Source organism: Saccostrea cucullata, unplaced genomic scaffold (assembly GCF_032062105.1).
Source record: "Saccostrea cucullata isolate Sc308-1 unplaced genomic scaffold, CSIRO_AGI_Scuc_v1 ctg16044, whole genome shotgun sequence".
Lineage (NCBI taxonomy): Eukaryota > Metazoa > Mollusca > Bivalvia > Ostreida > Ostreidae > Saccostrea > Saccostrea cuccullata.
The window spans coordinates 1-13,001 of record NW_026941650.1 but is presented as its reverse complement, the minus strand read 5'-3'; the positions used below and the strand labels follow the sequence as shown (position 1 = coordinate 13,001).

The 13,001-nt window shown below is 34.0% G+C and overlaps 2 long non-coding RNA genes across 2 annotated transcripts; one reads left to right on the top strand and one right to left on the bottom strand.

The window, feature by feature from the left end:
- Nucleotides 1–359: 359 nt before the first annotated feature.
- LOC134258207 (uncharacterized) lies at nt 360–3,883 on the top strand. Its single transcript, XR_009990113.1, has 3 exons — nt 360–1,021; nt 2,361–2,474; nt 3,813–3,883. It is a non-coding gene; the product is annotated as an uncharacterized LOC134258207 (long non-coding RNA).
- A 2,614-nt stretch (nt 3,884–6,497) lies between these two features.
- On the bottom strand, nt 6,498–11,558 carry LOC134258206 (uncharacterized). The gene is made up of 4 exons (XR_009990112.1): nt 11,438–11,558; nt 7,677–7,828; nt 7,151–7,264; nt 6,498–6,905 (listed from the first exon to the last, which is right to left on the bottom strand). It is a non-coding gene; the product is annotated as an uncharacterized LOC134258206 (long non-coding RNA).
- Between the last annotated feature and the right edge of the window lie 1,443 nt (nt 11,559–13,001).

The following is a 13,001-nucleotide window of genomic DNA, read 5'->3' as shown; positions in this document are numbered from 1 at the left end:
GTTTCATCCATGCGAGTTGCTTAACATAGCATGGCTCATATACTGAGTAGTTATTTGGAACTGAGACCTGCATGAAAAAATAACCTTTTCACTCATCCAGAAATGAAGGTCAGATCCAGCATTTTCTATGACATCAGCAGTTTATGACTCCCAACCACATCTTGCACAGATGGGTTTATAGGACGTGCAGCAGTAAAACTGATAAGCCTAATCTTCAATATTGATTATTTTCTTTCATAAAAGGTACAATTCAGCTCATGGAAATGCAAGAATTTGCATCATGTCCTAGCTGCAGAACTGTAGCGTTATGTATTTGGTAGCTAAACACAGTTTCGTATAAAATCCAGGGGGTTTTTCCCAGAGAGAAGCATGCTGGGTAGGGATTTTCCTGCTATTTATAGGAGTCTAGATGAAAACTGCATCATTTTTGTTTTTATTCACATAAAGTAGAATCTTATCTTAATATTTAAAGAAAAAAATGTGCATTCATTTTTAGAAAAAAAAATTTATGAGACTTTTTAATAAGGGGAGATAACTCCCAAAACATCCGGTTTTCACATGTGCAGAATTGCATGAGTCAATTAGCAGGTAATGTAGCTCTTTCATGAGGTGGAAAATGTACCCTGAAAGCACACTAAAAGAAAACCTTAGGACTTGTTCTGTGAAATGCATACAACTTATTTTGTCTGATTTTTTCTGTTTTTGTTGAGCAGGGGGGTTAAAAATGCATAGGTGCACTGAAAATGGATGCATAAACAACCCAATATCCCCCATATTTCAGGTGTCAAATACCCCCTAGTAGTAATTGATGAATGTATTATAGTTGGATATTTACAAAATTCACAATTTTATCTTTCCATTGATATGCAGAAGTCTATGTAACAAGCCTCCATTTTATTTTTTATAGGGGTCAGTTTTGCTTGTCCCTCACCAAGTAACGTCCTGATAACGTCATACATAAAACTGTGTTTTGCACCCTTAAGGAGTAGCATTTGATGACATTTCCCACATTTATTTGCATGTAAGTTCAAAGAAAATTGCTTTATTTGTTTTAATTTATGTAGTTAACCATACAATATAATCTCAAGTTGACACTGTGTAAGGCAAAATGCCTATTAGATACATGTTCTATAGAATTTATACATATGATAAGGATTCAGGGGCTAAAGTTGTTATTTTACATTATGACGCAACTGCATTGTGACATCAAAGTGTGACGTCATGTCAAAAATGGAAGCTTCGCAAGGTCATGACCTTCAATTTAATTGATCGCAAATGAGGATATGTATCTTCTGTATAGATATACATGTGACATAGAACTATTGAGTATGTAGTTAGGGTGACACCGTCCAGATTTTTGAGGCAATCTTCTGATTTAAGACAGTGACTATTTCCAATTAGACCCCCCCCCCCCCCCTTGTTTATACAGAAACTAGCAATATCTGTAAAAAATTGTTTGGCAGCTTTTCAAAAAAATTATAATGTAACATTTTATTGATATTCAAATACTGTATATTTCATACTTTGTGTTTTTTAAATTGAAGAAAAATAAAATTATTGTGTGAGCTGATTCGGTTAGGTTTGAATTTCTCTTCGAAGTCCTGTTTTATGCGTTGACCGATGTCGTAGACATGTAATACTAAATTTACAATTACTTGCCCATTTCTGGACCAAATTCAACAATTTATGCACCAAAATGTTTGGAATTCTCTCCTCTTTGCACCTAAATACAAAAAAGTGAATTGCAAAAAAAAATTATTTCCTTTAAGGTAGCTAAACACAGTTTCGTATAAAATCCAGGGGGTTTTTCCCAGAGAGAAGCATGCTGGGTAGGGATTTTCCTGCTATTTATAGGAGTCTAGATGAAAACTGCATCATTTTTGTTTTTATTCACATAAAGTAGAATCTTATCTTAATATTTAAAGAAAAAAATGTGCATTCATTTTTAGAAAAAAAAATTTATGAGACTTTTTAATAAGGGGAGATAACTCCCAAAACATCCGGTTTTCACATGTGCAGAATTGCATGAGTCAATTAGCAGGTAATGTAGCTCTTTCATGAGGTGGAAAATGTACCCTGAAAGCACACTAAAAGAAAACCTTAGGACTTGTTCTGTGAAATGCATACAACTTATTTTGTCTGATTTTTTCTGTTTTTGTTGAGCAGGGGGGTTAAAAATGCATAGGTGCACTGAAAATGGATGCATAAACAACCCAATATCCCCCATATTTCAGGTGTCAAATACCCCCTAGTAGTAATTGATGAATGTATTATAGTTGGATATTTACAAAATTCACAATTTTATCTTTCCATTGATATGCAGAAGTCTATGTAACAAGCCTCCATTTTATTTTTTATAGGGGTCAGTTTTGCTTGTCCCTCACCAAGTAACGTCCTGATAACGTCATACATAAAACTGTGTTTTGCACCCTTAAGGAGTAGCATTTGATGACATTTCCCACATTTATTTGCATGTAAGTTCAAAGAAAATTGCTTTATTTGTTTTAATTTATGTAGTTAACCATACAATATAATCTCAAGTTGACACTGTGTAAGGCAAAATGCCTATTAGATACATGTTCTATAGAATTTATACATATGATAAGGATTCAGGGGCTAAAGTTGTTATTTTACATTATGACGCAACTGCATTGTGACATCAAAGTGTGACGTCATGTCAAAAATGGAAGCTTCGCAAGGTCATGACCTTCAATTTAATTGATCGCAAATGAGGATATGTATCTTCTGTATAGATATACATGTGACATAGAACTATTGAGTATGTAGTTAGGGTGACACCGTCCAGATTTTTGAGGCAATCTTCTGATTTAAGACAGTGACTATTTCCAATTAGACCCCCCCCCCCCCCTTGTTTATACAGAAACTAGCAATATCTGTAAAAAATTGTTTGGCAGCTTTTCAAAAAAATTATAATGTAACATTTTATTGATATTCAAATACTGTATATTTCATACTTTGTGTTTTTTAAATTGAAGAAAAATAAAATTATTGTGTGAGCTGATTCGGTTAGGTTTGAATTTCTCTTCGAAGTCCTGTTTTATGCGTTGACCGATGTCGTAGACATGTAATACTAAATTTACAATTACTTGCCCATTTCTGGACCAAATTCAACAATTTATGCACCAAAATGTTTGGAATTCTCTCCTCTTTGCACCTAAATACAAAAAAGTGAATTGCAAAAAAAAATTATTTCCTTTAAGGTAGCTAAACACAGTTTCGTATAAAATCCAGGGGGTTTTTCCCAGAGAGAAGCATGCTGGGTAGGGATTTTCCTGCTATTTATAGGAGTCTAGATGAAAACTGCATCATTTTTGTTTTTATTCACATAAAGTAGAATCTTATCTTAATATTTAAAGAAAAAAATGTGCATTCATTTTTAGAAAAAAAAATTTATGAGACTTTTTAATAAGGGGAGATAACTCCCAAAACATCCGGTTTTCACATGTGCAGAATTGCATGAGTCAATTAGCAGGTAATGTAGCTCTTTCATGAGGTGGAAAATGTACCCTGAAAGCACACTAAAAGAAAACCTTAGGACTTGTTCTGTGAAATGCATACAACTTATTTTGTCTGATTTTTTCTGTTTTTGTTGAGCAGGGGGGTTAAAAATGCATAGGTGCACTGAAAATGGATGCATAAACAACCCAATATCCCCCATATTTCAGGTGTCAAATACCCCCTAGTAGTAATTGATGAATGTATTATAGTTGGATATTTACAAAATTCACAATTTTATCTTTCCATTGATATGCAGAAGTCTATGTAACAAGCCTCCATTTTATTTTTTATAGGGGTCAGTTTTGCTTGTCCCTCACCAAGTAACGTCCTGATAACGTCATACATAAAACTGTGTTTTGCACCCTTTATATATTAGTCTTTGACCATGATGCTACAGATCCCGCAATGCAAAAATTATGCAGTTTACGGAGACATTATCACAAACAGGCACGTAGCAACCGGGGGGCCAGAGGGGGCCTGGTCCCCCCACTTTTTTCGCCAACATTACCTTTACTATAGAATATGTCCTTTGAAAAGATGGTTGGCTCCCCCACTTTTTACCACAGTATATTCATAGCAGGGAAATATAGAAAGGACTTGGAAGTTAAAGGAAGTTGGCCCTGCAAAAAGTTACCCCCCCCCCCCCCCCCCCCCCCCCCCCCCCCCCCACCACCACCACCACGAAATAGGATTTTGGAGTTTGTGCAATTTTTCGTTTTTTTTTTTTTTTTTTTTTTTGCTTGTCAACTTTTTTTTTAGGTTAGTAAAAAAAATTTTCTCAGGTTGGCCCCCCCCACTTTCAAAATCGATGCTACGTGCCTGCCAAACAATGCGCAAAAAAACATGCAATGTAAATAGTATCCATTCACGTCATTAACCGTCGGGTGGCGCTGCGGTTTTAGAGGTGGTTACGCAAACGTTTGAATTTGTCAAGCGCTTGACTGAGTGTAAACAAATGGTAGCGTGGCGAGACACTGTGGTTTCTCCTGGACGTATACCTCCAAATTAATTAATTTGTAAAGAATGTCAACCCTCTGTGGTGTGCCAGAATGTTGTAGAGGATGCGGACACTCATTATTTTCAGATCCAGACATTTGTTTGAGACGAAAAGTGACGCTAAATCGGTCATGAAGATGATCAGCTGACTTGGTAAACACGATGTCGCTTGTCACCAGAATTTTGGAGTCGGCGATATTAAGGATTAGATTTTTGGTAAAATATTGATTTTGATTAATTTTAATTAGTATTTTACGAAGTATATGTCATTAAATCGTATAGATTTAACTATAAAAATGAGTTACTATATATAGTATAAAACATATTGACTTTGTGACTTTTTAACTTTTTCTTAAATGGAAAAAAGTGAACTCCCTTTTTATTTTTTTTTTCATCAAAGGACATTTGAACTATTTATATTAATAGTGTCTTAATAGCTTGACACATGGCAATTAATATTATTTAAAATATTATTTCAAAAGTTTGAAATTTAATTAAAATGTCTAAAGCTTTTGTTGCTTTGTGATTTTGTTGTTAAACAGACAGACACAGCACTGGTAAATGTAATAGGATTAATTCTGATTAATTTAATGTACAGTGGCAGTTTTCTTTTAAAAATGTACAAATAGAGTGTATGATGTGTTTAAGTCCCCATACAATTAACTTGATTTGTTAGCAAATGGAATAAGTACTGCAATTTATGATTTGAGTTCAATGTTTAATTTTATTATATATTTTAAATTTCAACACCAGAAATAATGAGATATTTTTCCCCGCTTGATTAGTACGAGTAGGGTCTTTGGTTTTCCCTGGATAAATATTGATTATATAATATTCTACTTTAACTCAATACAATAACAAAACAAAAATAATATTTGCACAGTTCCTTGTTTACAGGAGACAAGAGTAGACTAAAAAAGGATGCAGTAAACTTGACACCCAGTTTTGGACTTTAAAACTCCAGCAATACAAGTCCAACAGCTCCGTGGCTGCAGTCAAGACACGAAGTATGTACAAAGACTGAGCTGTTCCTCAAGAGTTGTGAACTAAAGTGTGCATCATGGAGTTTAGACCAGTATCCCCAGTGATAACTAGCAGTCACTCGGATGTTTCTTTAAGATCAGCCATATTCTTTAACAAAGATATGAAAAATTCAATGCAAGCATTTAAGCTGTTGAAGACTCTGTCCGAATGATTCTTTCTCATATTGGTACATATTGTAGAAGCTATTAGCATGATTAGGCTATTAAGTGAGATGAGCTTAGAAGATGTTCAACTATTACTTTTTAAATTTCAGAACACAAGTATATAGTTTTAAGAATTTTTGACACATTTAATTTTTAGAAAAATTAAAAAAAATCTTTTTGCTTGCTTTGAAAAAGAATTAAAAATGATTGTACATGTATTATGAATTCTGTGGAATCTTTTTAATCAAGTTAATTTGTGGGGTTCAATGTTCATGGACAAGAAAAATTGTTCATGGGTATGTAATTTTGTGGATTTTAACTCATTGATAATGTAGATTCAATCAATATGTTAACAAAATCCATGGGCAAGAGAGACTCGTCAAATCCACAAGCATTGATTTCCAAGAATATTGTACTTGCATGCTCAAATTTAAGTACGAAAGGAATAAATATGTATAAATACTTAATACAATCTTTTTTGTTTTATTTATTTACAGCCATACAAAACAAAATTAAAGCTGGAGACCAACACCCTAAGGTTAAAATTGCGGAAGATTCTTACGAGTGGATACCACGTGGTATTCAATAGGGTCTGGATCAAAAGTAGTAAACTTTATTAGAACAAACAGATCACCAACACTTCGTAAGAATGCACATGTAAATTTATTTTGGTTTACCGGTTTCGACCAGAGACGGTCGTCATCAGACCATGGTCGAAACCGGTAAACCAAAATAAATTTACATGTGCATTCTTACGAAGTGTTGGTGATCTGTTTGTTCTAATAATATTTACAGCCATGAATAAAATAAGCAAAATCGTTAACAGAAAAAAGTTCAAGCTTTGGAAAAATACTGTACATGTACATAACTTGGTGTTTTCAAAATTTAGCGCAATCAATGGATATGGTTGTTGGCATAATCTTGAATTAATGCTACAAATATTTGTGTCGTATATTCTATTTATAAATGAATTTTTAGTGGTATTTATGAATTAGCACATCCTCGTCTGCTCAAAAACAACTAAAATATGAAGCTCGCTATTTTAAGTACACATACAGTAAATTCCTTTCAATGTCAATTTTTGTACAAACAAATATTAAAATGTTATGTCTGTGCATTCTTTCATTTCACAAATTAATTTCTCTTGCCAGGGATTGTTTGAGTACATCAGCTTCTTTTCTCTTTCAGTTTTTGGTGGAATCCCTTCAAATAAGAATGAGTAGCAATTAGTATAGAGTAATTAGCATTATCATGACTGCACTTGTTTTTTGGTAAATTAAACTGTCTTTAAATATTTTTAATTTTTTAAATAAAATTGATCTACTTCTCAAATTAAAATACAATTCTTAATCAATCCTTAATTGTAAGTTTGTGAAAAGCCTGAAGATGCTGCATACAAGATTATTGTACCGGTATTCTATTAGAGAATTTTCCAAGCATGAGCATACCTAGTCTATGTGTGTACAGGCTGAATGTTGCCCCATATTTCCAGCAGAACATTTTCTCTGTGAATGTATAGGACTGCCAAACATCTCAACACTTTGTCTTAGGTTGTAATACACCTAGTGATAATAAAAGGAAATGCATTTTTTTTAAGAATTAAAATTGGAAGCATTGAAGCATTGCTTAGGCCAAAATAAAATTATAGTTTGTCTGGAATTGCCTCCCGTCTCATTGAAATGCCCCCCTACTGAAAAAAAAAATTATTGACCAAGAGTAGGATTTTTTTATTTAATCAATTTTTTTGCCCATTACATGTATCACATGCACCATACAAAACACTGATATATAGTGTCTGATCTATGTATAAATTAGGTTTTCAATTAAAAAAAAAGTAATTTCCCTCCCTCCCTCCTGTGTCTGAAACCCTTCAGGTGGCAATTCCAAACAAACAATTTTTTAAGGATGGCCTAGCTTAGGTGTAATTTATGAGTACTTTCTATTATTAAAAAAAATACAAATGCAATTACATACCAGTTCATCTTTTTCCCTGACAGCACTGACAATAGGATGGATGCCATTTCATGAATTAGATGGGGAAAAATAGAATTTTTATGTAACATGTACCATCCAGCCATAATAAAGCTCCCTGTAAGCTTTGACTTCTTATTTTACCTGCTGATCTCCTAAATAAAATGAAATGAAAAAAATATATTCTTAAATAACTGAAAAATAACCAATTTACTCAGTATAGGCTTTTATTTAGGAACAAATATACAGTCAGCCTTTAAGTGAGGTCAATCCATAGTCCTGATAATAAATTCTTTTTTTCAGAGGACTGTAAAATTAATTATGTTTTTTGTATTTAGTTGTACAATAACAGCTACTACATGTATATATTCCTTTTATTTATTTTTACATGCAGCAGGTTTTATTTAATTACTGAGTATATCTTTCCGACTTAATGAAATTGTAAATGTAAACTAAGTTGTCGAGGGTCACATTATAGAAACACAAATACCGGTACTGTACAAAATGGACCTAGCAAATGATAACTTTAAAATATTTGTACTCATTTTTACCTTTATTATAACAAAGATGTAATGCTCTAAGTATACAAGTAGCTACTGACTATGAAAAAAAATATGTACAGAACAAATAAATTTCACAATTATTCATATGCACTATATAGTACAAGGGCACATATGAAATCTATGTTTGTTTGTTGTCTAATTTCCCTCAATAAGAATTTTTCACTCATACGGAGACACCATCATTTGCTGATGGCAGACTGCAAATATACTTATTCTCAGCACTCTGGGCCATTGAGCAGGGATGGATCTTTTTAGTGCGAACACTTACTGCAAAACAGGACCACGGTTTAGACGGTCTCATCTGTAGGACACGTAATGCAGTGGATTTGAACCTGCGACATTAGGTTCAGCTCTTAGCTTTGGCGACTGTAGACAAGGCAGACACTCTAACCACTGCGAAATGTGGGCGACTTACATCAAAGCGTACCAGTCTCAATTTTTTTTTTAATTTAAAAAAAAAAAACTAATGAGGCTGATTGGAAATCAATTATATTTATCCAATATCAATGAATGGTCATTTAATGTATCTCTATGTAGGATCTGGAGAGTCTTTTGGTGAGGGTTGAAATATGATCCCAGATAGCAAGCTTACGTTGGGCCAATGCCAGCCCAACGGTGAAAATTACGTTGGCCCTCTGTCAGTTTTATTTGTTGGCCCAACATCATCTTGCTCATCGGCCCACCGTTCGACCAACAAGTTGGCTCGACGTTGGGCCAACATTTGAAGGTTGGTAATCTGACATTGGTCCAACAGTGGCCCAATGTATAATTTCTTGTTGGCCCAATGTTGGTTCAATGTTATTTATGTTGGACAAACGTTGGCCGTATTTGGCAAATTATTTACGATTCACTTATTTCTGAATTAGTTACACAATATGAATTCCAGTTCTGCGACATTTTTTTATTTCCATAATAACGAGTAAATCACAACATATTAAATCCTGCATGGATAATTAACTAGTTCTTCAAACAAATGTTGTTTTTGTCACTCCTGTATAATGAAACCAATACATGTAACAGGAGGGTGGTTCAAAGTCTATCCAATATCACTACATTTACAACCACTCTTGTATGGGATCCGGTGTTCAAATAAGTAAAACTTTGGAATCATTCATTCCTTTTTTTTCCTTGTCCATGTTATTGTTTCTTTGTCTATAAAATCCATGTACCTCACACAGATAAATCACTCACTGCATGTCCAGTAAACTCCATACATCACTGGTCTTGTAACAACGAGGGTTTTCTCTCCACCAGTTGCTATAAACGATATAAAAATATATATTAGTTTAATCAATTCAAAAATGATTTCTCTTACTACTCAGATAAGTAATAATTAACTAGATCACTAATAAACTATATGAAAACTTTGGAAAGTGTAACTTTTATCTAAAACTTGTTCAATTTTACAAACTATGCCCAAGTTAATACTTTCAAAAACATAAACTTCCATCAATAACACATAAAACATCTATACTTACATTTCAAGAGCTAAACAATCCGTTTTCTCTTTCTTGCGTTTCATAGCAGACAAGCAAAGCAGTTAATACACGTATATGCTTTGTTCAAATGTTGCAAGTGACCACTCCGAGTTTACCAAACAGAACTAATTAGGATGCCCGTTTCCTAGGAAACTGGCCAGTCACCCGCTGTGTATGTGGATTTCAACACTGACCTAATTATCTGAAGCTCTAAAATTCAGCACTGTAAGTTTCATGGTGCTAAATATAGAATCTCCATAATATTATACATGTGCAGAATAAAACTTCTATATATAATATAAATATATTTGCAATGGTCTTGGATAATAATAACATATAAAGAATCATCAAAAGTACATGATATGATTTTCATAAGTTAGGTTCTGGAATAATATTTCGTTTTTAGATTGATAATCAATGCATGAGTTGCTAAGATTAATTAATCCTTAAATAACTTTTTAATTAAATTGAGCTGTCTCTATTTAAAGAAGCTTGAAATAGGTGGTTCTGAAATATACAAATTTAAAAAAAAAATGTGCGTCATGAACATATCACCTACGAGAACCTGTTTATTAATGAAATTTGTTTTTTTTTTTTCACCAATTTTCGCATTGTTGGACCAACTCTGGGCCAACGTTCAAAGCCCAATCAATGCCTGATTATAATCAAAATTTTACTTCATTTTGCCAACATTGGACAGATGATTACATGCCCAACACACATTGGTCATGTTTCATGTCACCATTACTTGGTTGGCGCTATGTTTGGCCAACATTATGAATCTCCAGTCTTTTAATTTATGCCAATATCTACTCGGTCGGACCTACGCTGGGCCAACATTATATTCCCAACATATAGTGGCCACATTTTATGCCAACAATAAAACTACAATGGGCCAACATTGGACAGATAATTACATTCCCCACACACATTGGCCATGTTTCATGTCAACATTACTTGGTTGGCCCTAAGATGGGCCAACATTAGACATCCCAACACGCAATGGTCTTAATTCATGCCAACGTCTGCTCGGTCGGGCCTACGTTGGGCCAACATCAAATTTCCAATATATAGTGGCCACATTTCATGCCAACATTTACTACAATGGGCCAACATTGGCCCAGCATCACATAACCAGCACCGACGGACCGGCTTTCATGCCAACATATCATCTGTTGGGCCAACGTTGGACCAACATTAACAGCCCAACACCAACACTATACCAACCTACCAACCATCAACCAACGTTGGACCGATGTAGTCTTGCTATCTGGGATGTTTGTGATTGTTTTAGTTTTGTTTATTATCATTAATTTTTTAAGTGAACTAAAATAAAATGAATGTTTAGTTTGTATTTGCCTTGCAATGAATATTACGTTGCACTTAATTACCCTGATGATCATTTGGGACGTTGCTCTTTTAACAGTATGTAACCAGTGTAGATCTACATAACCTAGCTGTGCAATGATTGTCATGTAAAAAAAAAAACAAAAAACAAAAAAAAACCAAAATATCGCCATGAGTATTCGTATCATATACTAATTCCATTTGAATCTAGTGTTTGTGTAAGTGGTAAAGATGATAATACATCTGACAACCTACAAAAACGTCGATTGTAAACTCACTGCTTTGTCGTTGTACTATCTTCGTCATATAGGCATGTTACACTCGATAATTCTTAGAAAGTTTCCATAAATGTATATTATTTACAAACAATAATTACCCAAGATTCGGATAAACCTTTCTCCCGGTTGTGACAGCTCGATTAAAGATCGATTCAGCCCCTCCGTTTGGCTCCAAGTTCGAGGACACGTCCATTTGTTTACATTGTTACAAGCGCCGCGGTGATTAAAGCGTTTACGTAACCACCTCTAGTACACCAGCGACACCTGACGTCATATGACGAATGAGTCCTATTGTACATTTCGCAGCACAGTTAAGGTTACAGTAAGAAGGCGGGGCCTAATTTGTACGGGAAATGTTTACTATGACGTCACACATAATATAAGGTCTTCAAAATACCACAAAATTAAATTATTTACTATTTCAAACACCTGGATAGCTGTATACTACATACAAACTTACTATTACATGCAGTCTTTTCGTTTGTTAAATCCCACACAACAGTATATAAACGATGCATCGATCGCAATGCACTTGTCAATGTGACGTCATCTCGGAAAAATGACGCAGTTTGTACACAGTGAGAAGCTGATCAAGTCTCATTTTGTACAATGAAAAATGTCTTTTGTTCTCAAATAAAATATTATTTGAAGTAAAATAAAAAGCCGTTAACTTGGATGCGATGTCGATTTTAGTATTTTATTTATAAATTGTACGTGCATTCCCGAGACAAGCGATACTTTTGGGTGTTTGTATGCAGATTCACTGAAAAAGTAATGGAAGGGCCCTAATAAATCGATTTATTGCAAGGGCATATCCTCAATGTATCTTGTCAAAATTTTACACATAAACTCAAGAAGCATTAAGATATTTGAAAAGTGCTGCTAACCTCTTGAAATCTTGCAAATAAATTAATTATAGCTATATTTAATGTATTTGACCAGCAAAATATTCAACCTGCCGTCCAACAAATTAAATTTTACCAATTAAAAAAGGGAATCTATATAGGTTCGCAGCACTTTTCACAAACTACATATAGTGTTGAAAAGGATTATAAAATAAACTAAAAATTTTAACTTGGTTATGCCCTTGCAATATTGAAATTTATAGATGACCTCTAAACTGCAAGTATAATTGCCAAAGTCATGTGACGTTGACATTACATGACAAGTCTAAATAAAAAATCTAAACGCTCCCGACATGTAGATTTAAACCACATTACATTTTTTTTTATATCAGTGAATTCCTAAAAAGAATCGCCCATCCTAATAAAGTATGTATTTTTTATCTTAAAAAATCGCCGATATTTCCATTTGTAACCTTAACTGTGCTGCGTTTTTTTTCATTGCGGGATCTGTAGCGTTATGGTTAAAGACTAATACTAGTATATAAAACCATAACGCTACAGTTCTGCGGCTAATCCTGTCCCTGCTTGCAGGTCTTGAGACCCATACGTCCTCTGCCTGATTAAATACTGTGAAATCACTAATTTTCGTGAGGTATAATTTTCGTGGTTTTCAAGGTATGAAGAAATCCACGAATTTATGTCCACCACGAAATGCAATTTCTCACATGTATTACTACCGATCAATTCGATCTTCATCCACGAAATCAAATCCCCATGAACCATGCAATAAATACTCCTCAAACTACGAAAATCTGCC